Consider the following 12859-nt stretch of genomic DNA (forward strand, 5'->3'; position numbering starts at 1 on the left):
CAAAGAGTCCATTGTAAAACATAATCAGTAAATGCCAAATTCAAATAAAATATAGAAAAGTTAGTAGTTTGATATCCATATGAATTGGGAAGAAAAATACTCAAATGAATAGTTCATGTAAAATACAGTTAACAAATAATAGTCAAATTCAATTTTTTTTTAAAAATAGTAGTTTAATTTCCCTATGTTTTGCAAAAAAATAAATAAAATGCACGCATACATACAATTATATAATAAGCAAAGTTAATAAAGTCATCTCCTTCACTCTCTAGGTCTAGAAATTGCCATGTTAATTTGTGAAAAAGGAGGGTAATCAACATTATTTGTCAATCTATATGAGCCCAGATTGTAATCTCGTTTAACAGGGTGTTACGACTCACGACCAAAGATGGAGCACACCGACCGGCCTTCCTTCTTTCTTTTAATTTCTACACGTGATGAAGCTATAACTTTCTTTTTGTATTTTAACCCCGTTTTACATTTAGACCTCCCGGGGTAAGAATATTAGAAATGGAGTAATGGACCCCAGATACAGCATCACGCTTTTTTGCCGCCATTGATAGACAGTATGGAGCCATATATCATTTGGTGCTGTGCCTTGCCACACTGGGGGATTACGTGGCCGGCCAAAATACATGGCGCCATGCGGTTTCGTGCCATTCATTTTGAGCATTTGGGCACTAAGACATGTTTGCAGTGTTCAAATTATTCAAATCTAGAAATGACTAAGCCTTCCTCCGGCTGTCACGGGCGTGGATGGCTTGGTAGTTTGAAGTGATAAAAAATTCAGGTCATGTAACATATTTTTCCTTATTGTTTTGATTATCAAAGCCCCCCAAAATTCTTCAAACTTGCTGAATGTGTTGTATGATGTATACATGTTCAACTTTGAGCGTTCAGGCGCTAATATATGTTGTTGTCTTCAATTTATTTAATTTCAGCAATGATTAAGCGTTACTTCTTCAGCTCTGTCATCAGCAAAGATGCAAAACGCTTCAGATTTGATTATCAAGTGGTATTTTAGTAGTAGATTTGGCATGCAGTAGCAGGCTAGCAGCTTGGTCAGTGATAAATTCTCTTGAACCTCGTAATGCCCAACAAAAATATGAGAAACTGGTGGCACAACCATGTCCTAAGAAGTACCATCCAGGCCCACGAGGAGAAAATGCAGACAATATATTTCGAACATTGACGCCGCCCGCCGGGCTCCATGGATTGAATGGAGCGACTAGCGAGTGCAAGAGAGGATGTTGTCATTGAGCACTAATAAGAGGATGTTTGGGAGGCACGGGCTAAACTTTAGTCATATCACATCACACGTTCGGATACTAATTAGAGGACTAAATATGAGCTAATTACAAAACTAATAGCAGAACCCCTAAGCTAAATCGCGAGACGAATCTATTAAGCCTAATTAATCCATCATTAGCGAATGGTTACTGTAGGACCACATTGTCAAATCATGAACTAATTAGGCTTAATAGATTCGCCTCGCGATTTAGCCTAGGGGTTGTGCAATTAGTTTTGTAATTAGACTATGTTTAATACTCCTAATTAGTGTCAAACATCCGATGTGATAGGGGCTAAAATTTAGCCCCTCCTTCCCAAACACCCCCTAAGTTCAAACACCCCCTAAGTTGGGAGTTGCAACCTTCATGTTGCGCTCGCTCCCCGCTCGGACTAACCAAAGTCCACAACCAGAATTCCGAGTCCAAGAACGTCCGATCCAACCCAAGCGAGAGAGTTTGGAAGCAGGCAGGTATCCTCCCGTCCAGCAATGAATGATTCTTGTGGCGGAGCTGCTCGAGGAGTACACGGCCAGGACAGGAGGGCCTGTACCGTACCCTTCCCAATGCACTACCTGATTGCCTGTTCTGTGAGGTCTGAGTCGCTCAAACATCCCCCGAAATGGAATGGGATCAGACCAGAACCAGATCGCATCTGGAGCTGGAGGGCAATAATGGAGACAGCCAGACGGGGCACGTCTGTGTACGGTGCAGCTCCTGTTCTCCGTCACCGCTACGCCGCTGGCGCCGGCGGGCAGCGCCGTTCTCCGTCCGCGCTGTCCGACCGCGCCGCCACAGAAGTAACCGCATGCGCGAGCGAGCGAATTATAGCCCGCGCCTCCGTTCCGTTGCCAGTGTTGCCGTCACGGCCGGCAGCGATGGCCGGAATACGTATACGAATACGAATACGAACTCACGTGTACAACTGGAACTCACGGAGCCTTTTTTTTTTTGCGCTGCTAGAACGGGCAGCTTTTCTTGACTCTGTATTGCAAATTAATAGGAAAACAAACTCTCACGAATGTGGCCACTAACTCCACAAACGCGCACGCAAGCCATGCTTCCGGTCTTGTCGTGCCATCCCACGACGGAGTCGCATGCCTTGCATCTCGGACTCTCAAACAGAAAAGAAACGACCTGAGCCACTGCATGAACAGGAGCATGCAACAAGCTCCTACGGACGCGCTCGTACATGAGCCCAAGTTATTGAAACTGAAAACAGACTTGACACGACTTAACGAGCTGGAATTACTAACATTTCTCCCCCTAAATCCAGTCTCGTTTACTTCAGTTCGACGATGCCGATCCGTTCGCGCAGCTCTTGAAACTTGACGCGCCTGAGCGACTTCGTCAGGAGGTCTGCAAGCTGATCATGGGTGCTTGCATAGTCCAGCTTGATCTTCCCGCTCTCCACACATTCACGGATGAAATGGAATTTTGTATCAATGTGTTTACTTCTATCATGGAGAACGGGATTCTTACTGAGTGCAATGGCGGACATATTGTCCATCTTCAAGCTCGGCGGCGATAACTCTGTTCCGGTCATCTCCCTCACCAGCCGCGCGAGCCACACTGCTTGACACGCCGCCGCCGCGCCTGCGATGTATTCAGCTTCACAGGAGGAGAGTGCCACGACCTTTTGCTTCTGGGATTGCCATGATATTGGCATGCCGTCGAGGAAGAAGATGAGGCCGGTGGTGCTTTTCCTGTCGTCGACGTCTCCCCCCAAGTCGCTGTCACTGAAACCCACCAGGAAGGGGTGCTCGTTCTCTTGCTTGGTGTAGACTATCCCGTAGTCGATGGTGCCGGAGATGTACCGCAAGAGGTGTTTCACGGCCGCCAAATGGTCTTCCTTGGGTTTCTCCATGAACCTGCTGACGAGGCCGACGGCAAACGTGATGACAGGCCGGGTGTGCACCAGATACCGCAGGCTCCCGATCAAACTCCGGTACATGGTGGTGTCCACCTCGGCCGCAGCGCTGTCCTTCCTGAGTTTCAAGCGCACCTCCATTGGGGTCTGGCAGGGGTTGCAGCCCTCCAGACCAGCCTTCTCAAGCAGCTTGCGTGCATATGCTGCCTGGCTCAGCGTGATGTGCCCCCTGCTTTGTTTCACCTCTATCCCAAGATAGTACGAGAGCATCCCCAGATCACTCATGCGGAATAGGCGCATCATCTCACCTTTGAATGTCTTGACCTCCTCTGCGCAGGCTCCCGTGATGATGAGATCATCGACGTAGACGCCGACGATCACCCGCGACGTCGCCGCGCCTCGAGTGTACAGCCCGTGCTCGCTGACGCATCTGGTGAAACCGAGATCACGCAGGCTGCTGTCCAGCTTCTGATTCCATGCGCGCGGGGCCTGCTTGAGCCCGTACAGTGCCTTCTTCAACCTCAGCACCTTGCCTTCATGTCCAGCGGCCACAAAGCCAGGTGGCTGCCGCACGTATACTTCCTCCTGTAGATCGCCATTGAGAAAAGCTGATTTGACATCCATGTGATGCACAAGCCAGCCTCCCCATGCCGCCATGGCGAGCACCATTCTCACAGATTCCATTCTGGCCACCGGAGCAAATACTTCCGCGTAGTCGATCCCGGCCTGCTGAACGATCCCTTCGCGACCAGCCGGGCTTTGTGCTTGACGACGACACCCTGTTCATTGCGCTTCAGCTTGAACACCCATTTCAGGCCAATTGGGCGGTGGCCTGGTGGGAGGTCTACGAGAATCCATGTATTGTTCTGCTCGATCGAAGCCATTTCCTCGAGCATCGCCTTCCTCCAGTTCTCCTCACTGCGCGCCTCCTCAAATGTTGTAGGCTCGTCCCCAACCGCGAGCAACAGCTCAGCGTCTAGGGCGCGCTCGGCCCAGCCTGGAGGTGATGAAGGTCCAATGATGTTGTCGAGGGTGCAGAACCGTAGAGGCGCGTCGTCGTCGTGCTCTGCGTCGAGGTCCAGCGCCTCGCTCGACGGCGAGGCAAACTCCACTGCCTCCCCTGGTGAGTCGAGTGGCGCCTCCGTAGTCGGCGCGTGCAACTCCTGGCCACCTGCCAGTGTCGTAGGTGTTCGTGGTGATGCAGGTGCTGGTGGCGCCGGGAAAACTGGTGATGTAGGCTCCGGCGTCGCTTCACCGGATCCATGCTCCCCCGAAACGCCTGAGCCCGTGGACACTGTCACGTACTCAACATGGAACGGCTCGATGTCGGCGGCGTCGGGGACCTCCTGCCCTTTGTTCCAGCTCCATGTGCGCCCTTCATCAAACACGGCGTCGCGCGAGACAACGACCCGCTCGCTGTTCGGGTTGAAGAACCTGTACGCCTTGGATCCCGGCTCGTACCCGATGAACACCATAGGCGTACTGCGATCGTCCAGCTTGCTCTGGTGGCCGGCGGCATTCTTGACATGCGCCACACATCCAAATACACGAAAGAAATGTACAGGCGGCTTATATCCATACCAGGCTTCGAATGGCGTCATCCCCTCCACACTTCTCGTCGGTGACCGATTGAGGATGAACACGGCCGTGGTGACCGCCTCGCCCCAGAAGTAGTTGGGAACGCTCATCGCCTTGAGCATGCTCCTCGCCATGCCAAGCATGGTCTGGTTTCGCCGCTCAACCACTCCGTTCTGCTGAGGTGTGTAGGGAGCGGTGAGGTGGCGCTGGATCCCTTGCTCGGAGCAGTAGTCGCCGAACGTCCGCGCCGTGAACTCCCCACCGCGATCAGTGCGCAGGGTGCCCAGCTTGCGCCCCGCCTCCGCCTCCGCCCCCGCTTGCAGACGGATGATTGCTGCAGCAGCTTCGTCCTTGGATTGCAGCAGTGTGAGCCACATGAAACGGCTCTTGTCGTCGACGACGAGCAAGAACAATCGCTTCCCTCCTGGTGTTTGTGGCGTGATCGGGCCGCAGAGGTCTGCGTGGACCAACTCGAGGCAGTGCGCGGCACGGAACTTGCTTGCCGCTGGGAACGAATGTCGACGCTGCTTTCCCGCCAGGCAGCTGTCGCACACCTGATCAGTGTGCTCGATTTTCGGCAGCCCGCGCACCATCTCCTTCCTTGCCATCTCCTTTAGCCCCTGGAAGCTAAGGTGACCGTACCTTGCATGCCACCGCCACGCCGTCTCGCTGCTCCTCGCCGCAAGGCACACCGGCTTGTCGATGTTGAGGTTGAGGACGTAGAGCCGGCTTGGAGAGCGAGGTACCTTCGCCAGGAGCCGTCGCCGCTGGTCCCAGATGCGGAGGAAGCCACCCTCCAGGAGAATCTTGTACCCGTCCTCCTCTAGCTGCCCGAGACTCACAATATTTGCAGTCAGCTTGGGGATGTGGTATACTCCAGAGAGCATCTGGTGCTCCCCGTTCTTGCACGTGAAGAGGATGGTTCCGCGCCCCTTGATCCCGACCACGGAGCCGTCGCCGAAGCGCACAGTCCCGCGGATGCCTGTGTCGATGTTGGCGAAGGCGGAGCGCACCGGTGTCATGTGATTCGTCGCGCCGGTGTCGAGGATCCATCGGGTGCAATCCCCCTCGCCGTTGCCGCCGAGTTGGACGAAGAGCTTGTCTTCCTCGAGGTGGATCAGGGAGGAGTCCGCCGGTGTCGTGGTTCTGGATGGAGTAGAGGAAGCCGCTGCGTTGACCATCGCCGTCGCCACCAGCAAGGTGGGCTCGACCTCCTCCTCCACTTGGGTCACGTGGGCTGCAGCATCACGTTTCTTCTTGCGGCATTCACGAGCCCAGTGGCCTGTCTTCTTACAGTACCTGCACTGGTCGTCGGCGATCTCCTCGCCGTCGTTGCCTCCCGCCTTGGGTGGTCTGGATCCTCCACGTGCGCCGCCACGCCCGCGGCCGCGGCCCCGCCTTTGGCTTGATGATGAGCCTCTCGAATGCCCCACAGACCCCTCGCCGGAGATCTGCATCTTTGCCGCGATGCGTGCGACCAGCTCATCCTCCGTGAGGTTGAGCTTGGCGATGGAGCTGGATCCACCACCAAGATCGTGACGCTCTTCCGCCGACTTGAGGCGCCCGATCAGTTCTTCCACGGAGACCTCGCTGAGATCGAGAAGGGTCTCGATCGACATCGCGATTTGGCCGTACTTCGCCGGTAGCGCCTGCAGGAACTTGCGCACGATCTCCTCCTCCGTACACCCGTCGTTGAGGACCGCGAGCTGGTGGACGATTCTGTTGATTCGAATGCTGAAGTCGTCCACAGACTCACCGTCACGGAACTTGAGGGTGTCGAACTCCCGTCGGAGCGTATTCGCCTTCGCCTTGCGGACGCGCTCGACGCCGACGTACATGGTTCTGATCGCGTCCCACGCGATCTTGGCCGTCGCCTTGCTTGCGATGCCGCCCATCATCTCCGCCGGTACTGCCTTCGCGATGACCTCGAGCGCCATGCGATCCTCGACATAGTCCTCTGTCCCGAGGCTCACCGCGATCCAGAGACCGCGCGTTCTAGCAGCACAAAAAAAGGCTCCGTGAGTTCCAGTTGTACACGTGAGTTCGTATTCGTATTCGTATACGTATTCCGGCCATCGCTGCCGGCCGTGACGGCAACAGGCAGTCAGGGCAACAGCGGCGCCGCGCCCGCCCGCGCCGTCGATCAGCGTGTCGCGCCCGAGCCAAGGCCGTGCGACGGCGAGTCGACAGCCAGGCCCAGGCGTAACCGCCTCGTGCCTCGGATGCTCTGCGTCGCGACAAGGCAAGCCGCACCGCGGGGTCACGCACTCACGCGCTGGCAGGCCCCGGCGTCCGTGCAGCGCCGCAGCGAGCCCCCCTCGAAACGAAACGCTAGCGCTCCCCTTTTATAAGCGCAGGCTCATCTCCCTTCCTTCCTCGCGACTGCACCAGGCACCCACTACTTTCGCCGAGCAAACCCCAATCGTTCTTTGTCGTCTCCGGCGTCCGAGCGTGCCGCCTCGGTTGGCGCCGCCGCGAAAGGTGAGCGTCTCTGATTGATCTCTTTCTCGTTCCAGACCTGGAGGCGCGAGCGGAAGCACCTAAGTGGCGGCCGTGGTCTTTCCTCGCCGGCAAATCCTTTGTCTTAAGCTGAAAGCTTATAATGCAGTCCATATGTCAAAGCCTCCACTTTCAGAAAAAACAACTTGTATGATCGTATCATTAAATTCAATAAGTAGCAAAACTTACAACCAGAAGCACAAACTTATCAAATATCTGCATATAACTTGTCCCTTATTAGTTCTAACCATATACGCATCAATGGCACCAAGCTCTATGTGGATGTATTTTGCTACCGTGACAGGTAACGTGGACGGTTTTATGTATATAACTTCTTATCTTTATCCCACATTCTGATCTAAGATTTTAACGATGTGCACAGATCCGTTTGTCTTTGTCCTAGTATTACTATCGATTCTGCTCTTTTTTTTTCAATAACATGCTTGTAGCTAGCCCTTTGCATGTTATTAGATTTGTCCAATGATTCCTCTCCGTCTCTCACTTTGCAATAAGATCAAAACTAGTATTGGTAGCATTTACTTTTTTTTGTCTGTTCTAATGATCGATGGGTATTGTGTTTTGTTTCATATTCAGTACAGCAGATCGTTCTTCACCGATATGGTCACCCATCGTCATTCTTTTTTTTTTATCTTTTCACTAATAAATTCACTTATGTCAAAAAAAAGAGATGGTTAGAACTTAGATGAAAGAGGGGAGAGAAAGATAAGGGGTTATATGCATAAAACTGTCCACATCACCTATTATGATGGAAAAATACATCTATGTAATGTACATGTAACTGTATATGCACAAATTTCACAAGTTTGTACATATGTTTGTATGTTTTGTTACTTATTGTACCAAAGTGATACAATCATATACAAATTGTTGTATGGAGGTGCAATTTACTCGAAAAGAAATTGTGGGTTCTTTTTTTTAACAAAAACTTAAGGTTCAGTTGTTAACAGTAGATGTTCGTGATTACTGACCAGGCTGTAGGTAGCTGGCTGAGAAGAAATTAAAAAATCAATGGATTTTGAGGTGAAAGTGGTCGAGTCATCATTTGTAGCACCGAGCGAGCCGACACCGAGGAAGGGGCTCTGGATGTCTTCCCTGGACCTCCCGATGGCCAACAGAGGCCACACACCAACATTCTACCTGTTCCACTCAAACAATGCCGCGTCCGCGTCCGATTTCTTCGACGCCGCCCGGCTCAAAGCGGCAATGGCCAAGGCCTTGGTGGCCTTCTACCCACTCGCTGGCCGCCTCGGCGTCGACAGCAGCGGTAGGATACAGATCGACTGCAACGGTGAGGGTGCACTCTTCGTTAGCGAGTAAAAAAACGTTGTCGCTCGCTCTGACGTCACCGTTGACGAGATCAAAGACGTCAAGCCGTCGCCGGAGCTAAGGAGGCAGCTTGTTCCACGCATTGAGCCATCGTCTGTTGTAATGGGCGTACAGGTCCACAACTTCTCCAATATTAGTGCTTCCATGCTTCCTCGTATGTCAGTTTACATTTGCACATGATGTCTGTGTTGTGTCGATGCATGCTTGCAGGTGACGTTCTTCAAGTGCGGAGGGGTGGCGCTAGGGACGGCCCTCCACCACGTCTCCATCGACGCCATGAGCGCGTTCCACTTCTTCTAGACTTGGTCGGCCTTCTCCAGGGACGGCGACCGCGCTGCCGTGGAGCTCCCCTGCCACGACCGCACCCTCCTCCCCGCCCAGTCCCCGCCCACCACACCCCGACGCTCTCTCAACATTCTACCCCAAGCTTGCCTTCTCCGACCCGCCGGGACCTATCGTCGGCGAAGTCTTCGCCATCTCCAAGGACCAGGTCGCCTCCCTAAAGCGCCTCTGCGGCGGCGCGAGCACTTTCTGCGCTGTGAGCGCCCTCGTATGGCAGTGCACGTGCATCGCACGGCGCCTTCCGCCGTATTCCGTGGCGCGCCTCACCTTCCCGGTCAACATCCGGCGCCGGGTGAAGCCGCCCCTCCCGGAACGCTACTTCGGCAACGCGTTGGTCAGGGTGGGCGTCGCTGCCGCGGCGCGGGATATCACCTCGGAGGCGCTGGTGTCCGTCGCCGGCCGCATCGGCGGCGCCGTCTGCCGGATGGACAACGAGCTGGTTCGGTCCGCAATCGACTACTACGAGACGGCGGAGATGGTTCGGCTGGCCCCTGGTTGGCTCCCCTCATGCCGCCTTTAGTCCTGTCCCACCAAGTGGGTCCCCAAGTGGGTGCAGGGTGATTGGTGGTAAGTTTAGGCGATTTTAACCCCTAATGTGGGCCCTCCAATCCGTGTGCTTGCTCCCGATTGGTTGAGAGTGTGTTTCCTTGCTCTTTGAGGTGTGTTGTCTCTCCTAATGGACCTGCATACAAATATTCACCAACACTTGTAAAATTCGTTAGTAATAACTCCTACTACTACTATTGATGTTCGTCTTTTATGTGTTTATGAAGAAGTTGATGGTCTAGATTTGGTACTTAAGAGCCGTCAACACTCTCCCCCCTTGAAGTCCAGGAGGGGATATTTATAGTCTTCAACAGGCGGTGGCTCTGGGTCAATATCGGTGAAAAAACCCTAAACATCCTCGTAGACTTCATGCTGAAGAAACGGGAGGCCGACCGGGCCCAAGAATGGGCCAGGCCGATCGGCCTGGGTCCTTTTTGGCCCTCCTGGTCCTCTCCTTCCTCATGCTGACTTCCCTCAACGATCCATGTCCAGATATCCATTAAGCTCTTTATGCAAAACCCCTTGATTATATCGTATTTCCTGCCAAAATACAATATTCTCCAAAATACAACACATATACAATAATGGGGTTATTTCAAGTGCCAAGTAGCGGGTTAGTATAAGATTAAGCATAAAAACACTAGTTAAATAGCACTAAAAGTGTGTCACTAACGAGTAACACTAATACATCACATCACTTTGCAGCTTACTTGGCCTTTGAAATTTATGAGTTTAATTATTAAATGGGCCTAGCCTGATAAAATCTAGCAGACTCACAAATAAATACGGTTGGCGCAAGTATATTGTAATTATCTAATAGTCAGTGCATTGGCAGCTAATCTTGAGATGACTTAATAAACAATACATACAATGAATGGGTTGTCTTTTTAAGTTGTCTCGTAGTAATTCTATTTGTTCATAGGAAAAAAAGAAATATTACGAGTTGCATGACAACCACAACAAGTACAATGATGTAGTAGTTATCTTGTAGTCCTAAAATTTGGCTTATGAGACGGTTATTTCATGAAATAATGATCTCTTTCTCCCCCCTCCATATCAACAAAATTTCTATGTAACACTACATGAGACAACCTATAAGACCGTTGAGGTGTAGCAATGTACTTGCTCTTTGGCTTCACAACTGGGAGAGACTAGCAGGAACTTAAACATTTTCAAAAATAACAATTGGCAATTTGTTAGGCAATTAGGAAAATTATCTCGTCCTAAATCAAATAGTCTGGTTGCATTTGACAAAAAACATGATGGTGAACGTACCCAATAACGCAAACTACCCGTGCTATTCTCTTATTCCCTTTTTGCAATGGTACTTCCCAACTTGCCAAATCCATGACCTTTGCAGTTTTATTTTGCAAAGACTCTTTTAAACACCAGAGCTAGGAACATATTAAGCAAAAAAAAAAAAAGAATTGTCCGTTGGAATGCAAGATTCATGATAAATATCTTACATTAGTTGTGTGGAATGGGCACCTTCATGTTTCGGAGCATATCTGACGGCAATATATGTCTATAATAGGCTGCATCGCCTCAAGAAAGTCAAGGGTTACTACAAGCATGACAAGCTATGGAAGCATAGTGTGTAAAGGTAGACTGTGACAGAACTTGCATACAAATCAAGCAGGGGCAAACAACAAATGGGCACAATTAAAAAAGTAAAGAACATTTTTCATGCATAAGCACTTGCGAAAATCCATCCTCTCTAAATACTCACAAAATTGCAAGAGGAAGCATTTATCCATGTTGACCTTCACTAAGCTTCTATACTTATGATAGATATACTAAGATAATAGAAAATCTAAGAGTTTTGATTTTATATTTATGATTAATTTTGTAGAAAAATCATAATTCATAACAACATGAATAATATAGTGTTTTGCTACTCCCATATTGTAAGACACAAACTAAAGAGATCAACTAAAGAAACAATAAACTTCTTGTCATTAAAACACTCATTATCCATAAGAGCTACCAAACATGACTGAACAGATACCTACTACTAATATAACTAATACTACATCATTCCACTTATGGGCCGAGAGACCGCCATCAAAAGTATAAGTACGAAAGGGGCGAATATACCGTATTTCATTCCCACGGAACTGATAGATTGCTCACATCTCATGTTTTCTGAAACTCCATGCTTACTGCACTACGATCCTCGGCTCAAACTTGCCCGGTCATTAGTGGAACCAGACAATTGATGATGTTGCTAGTGGATAATGGACCGGAAAGAAGACAAGACATGATTAGAGTGAAAATATAGTGTGATTGCATTAGAGACTATCAAGCAATGATGAGAGGAATCTTATCCAGATCACAAAGGTAGTAAACATGAGGAGGCATGCATTTGGATTGTCTTTAGATGTTGAATCTCATGTGTCTTTTCTCTTGATAGTTTGCATTTGTTCCCATCCAAGCAAATCAATGCTTCCCTCAAGTTGTAGTCATGTCATTACTAGTACATTATAGCGGATTTGCTCCTTATCAGGTGACTGAGATTTTGTGTTTGTGTTGTGAGCCATCGGATCAGATGGACGTCTGCCATTGATTCTTTGTTAGTTGTTAATTCGGGTCTGCTTCTGATTATTTGTCCACCTGTTTCAACATTATCAGGGTTCGGCTTTTGTTTTAGCATGATGGTCAGGCTTCATTTTGGCGTCACTTCGATAGGTTGTTGCCGCCGCTACCCTCACGCACCCCGCTCGGCTGATCCCCATCGCCAGCGTTGTCGCATGGACCAGCGTGACCGCTTCGTCGTCCTCGTACCGCCCGATTCATATCTCGTTGTCAGCGACCAGCCCCAGCAGCATAGGGGTTTGGCTTCTCCCAGCACACACCCTGCGGTATGAGGCAGATTGGCACACTGAGCCTTGCTGGTTGCTGCTGTACTTTTCTGTTGTTGCTGTGTAACTGCATTTGGATTACTGTTTGATTTGTGTCACATTTAGCTCAATTTGTGTTTGATTTTGAGCTTTTTTGTTCATTTTGTGGAAGCGTATGATTTGACTTGTAACCTGGTAACCTGGTAACCTGGTAAGATTTGATTCAGGGATTGTAGTATACTAGAGTTTGATTTGGGAATCAATTTTCCCCTGAGTCATCGCCACTTGCTGATGCAGATCATAGGGTTATTATTCTTTTGTGTTGCAGAGCTGTCTAGTTATTGGTTGGTGGTGTGCTCTTGTGTTTGTGGAAAAAACTGTGAAGGAACTGACATGTGTTAGGTTGTAGTTGTGTGTGGATGTGATCTTTATTGAATTATTGTGCTCTACCAATCACAAATCTTTTGCTTGGCTGCAAACTCCATTCCAGGCGCGCGCGCGCTTTATCACGGATCCTTCGTTGGCCTGCGATTAGCATTTTATTTTCATTT

General features: G+C 50.1%; 1 pseudogene; it reads left to right on the forward strand.

Moving 5' to 3' along the window:
• Positions 1 to 6946: 6946 nt before the first annotated feature.
• LOC117858806 (putrescine hydroxycinnamoyltransferase 1-like) lies at positions 6947 to 9682 on the forward strand (annotated as a pseudogene).
• Positions 9683 to 12859: the final 3177 nt, after the last annotated feature.

The sequence above is a fragment of the Setaria viridis genome, chromosome 5 (genome assembly GCF_005286985.2).
Source record: "Setaria viridis chromosome 5, Setaria_viridis_v4.0, whole genome shotgun sequence".
Classification (NCBI taxonomy): Eukaryota; Viridiplantae; Streptophyta; class Magnoliopsida; order Poales; family Poaceae; genus Setaria; species Setaria viridis.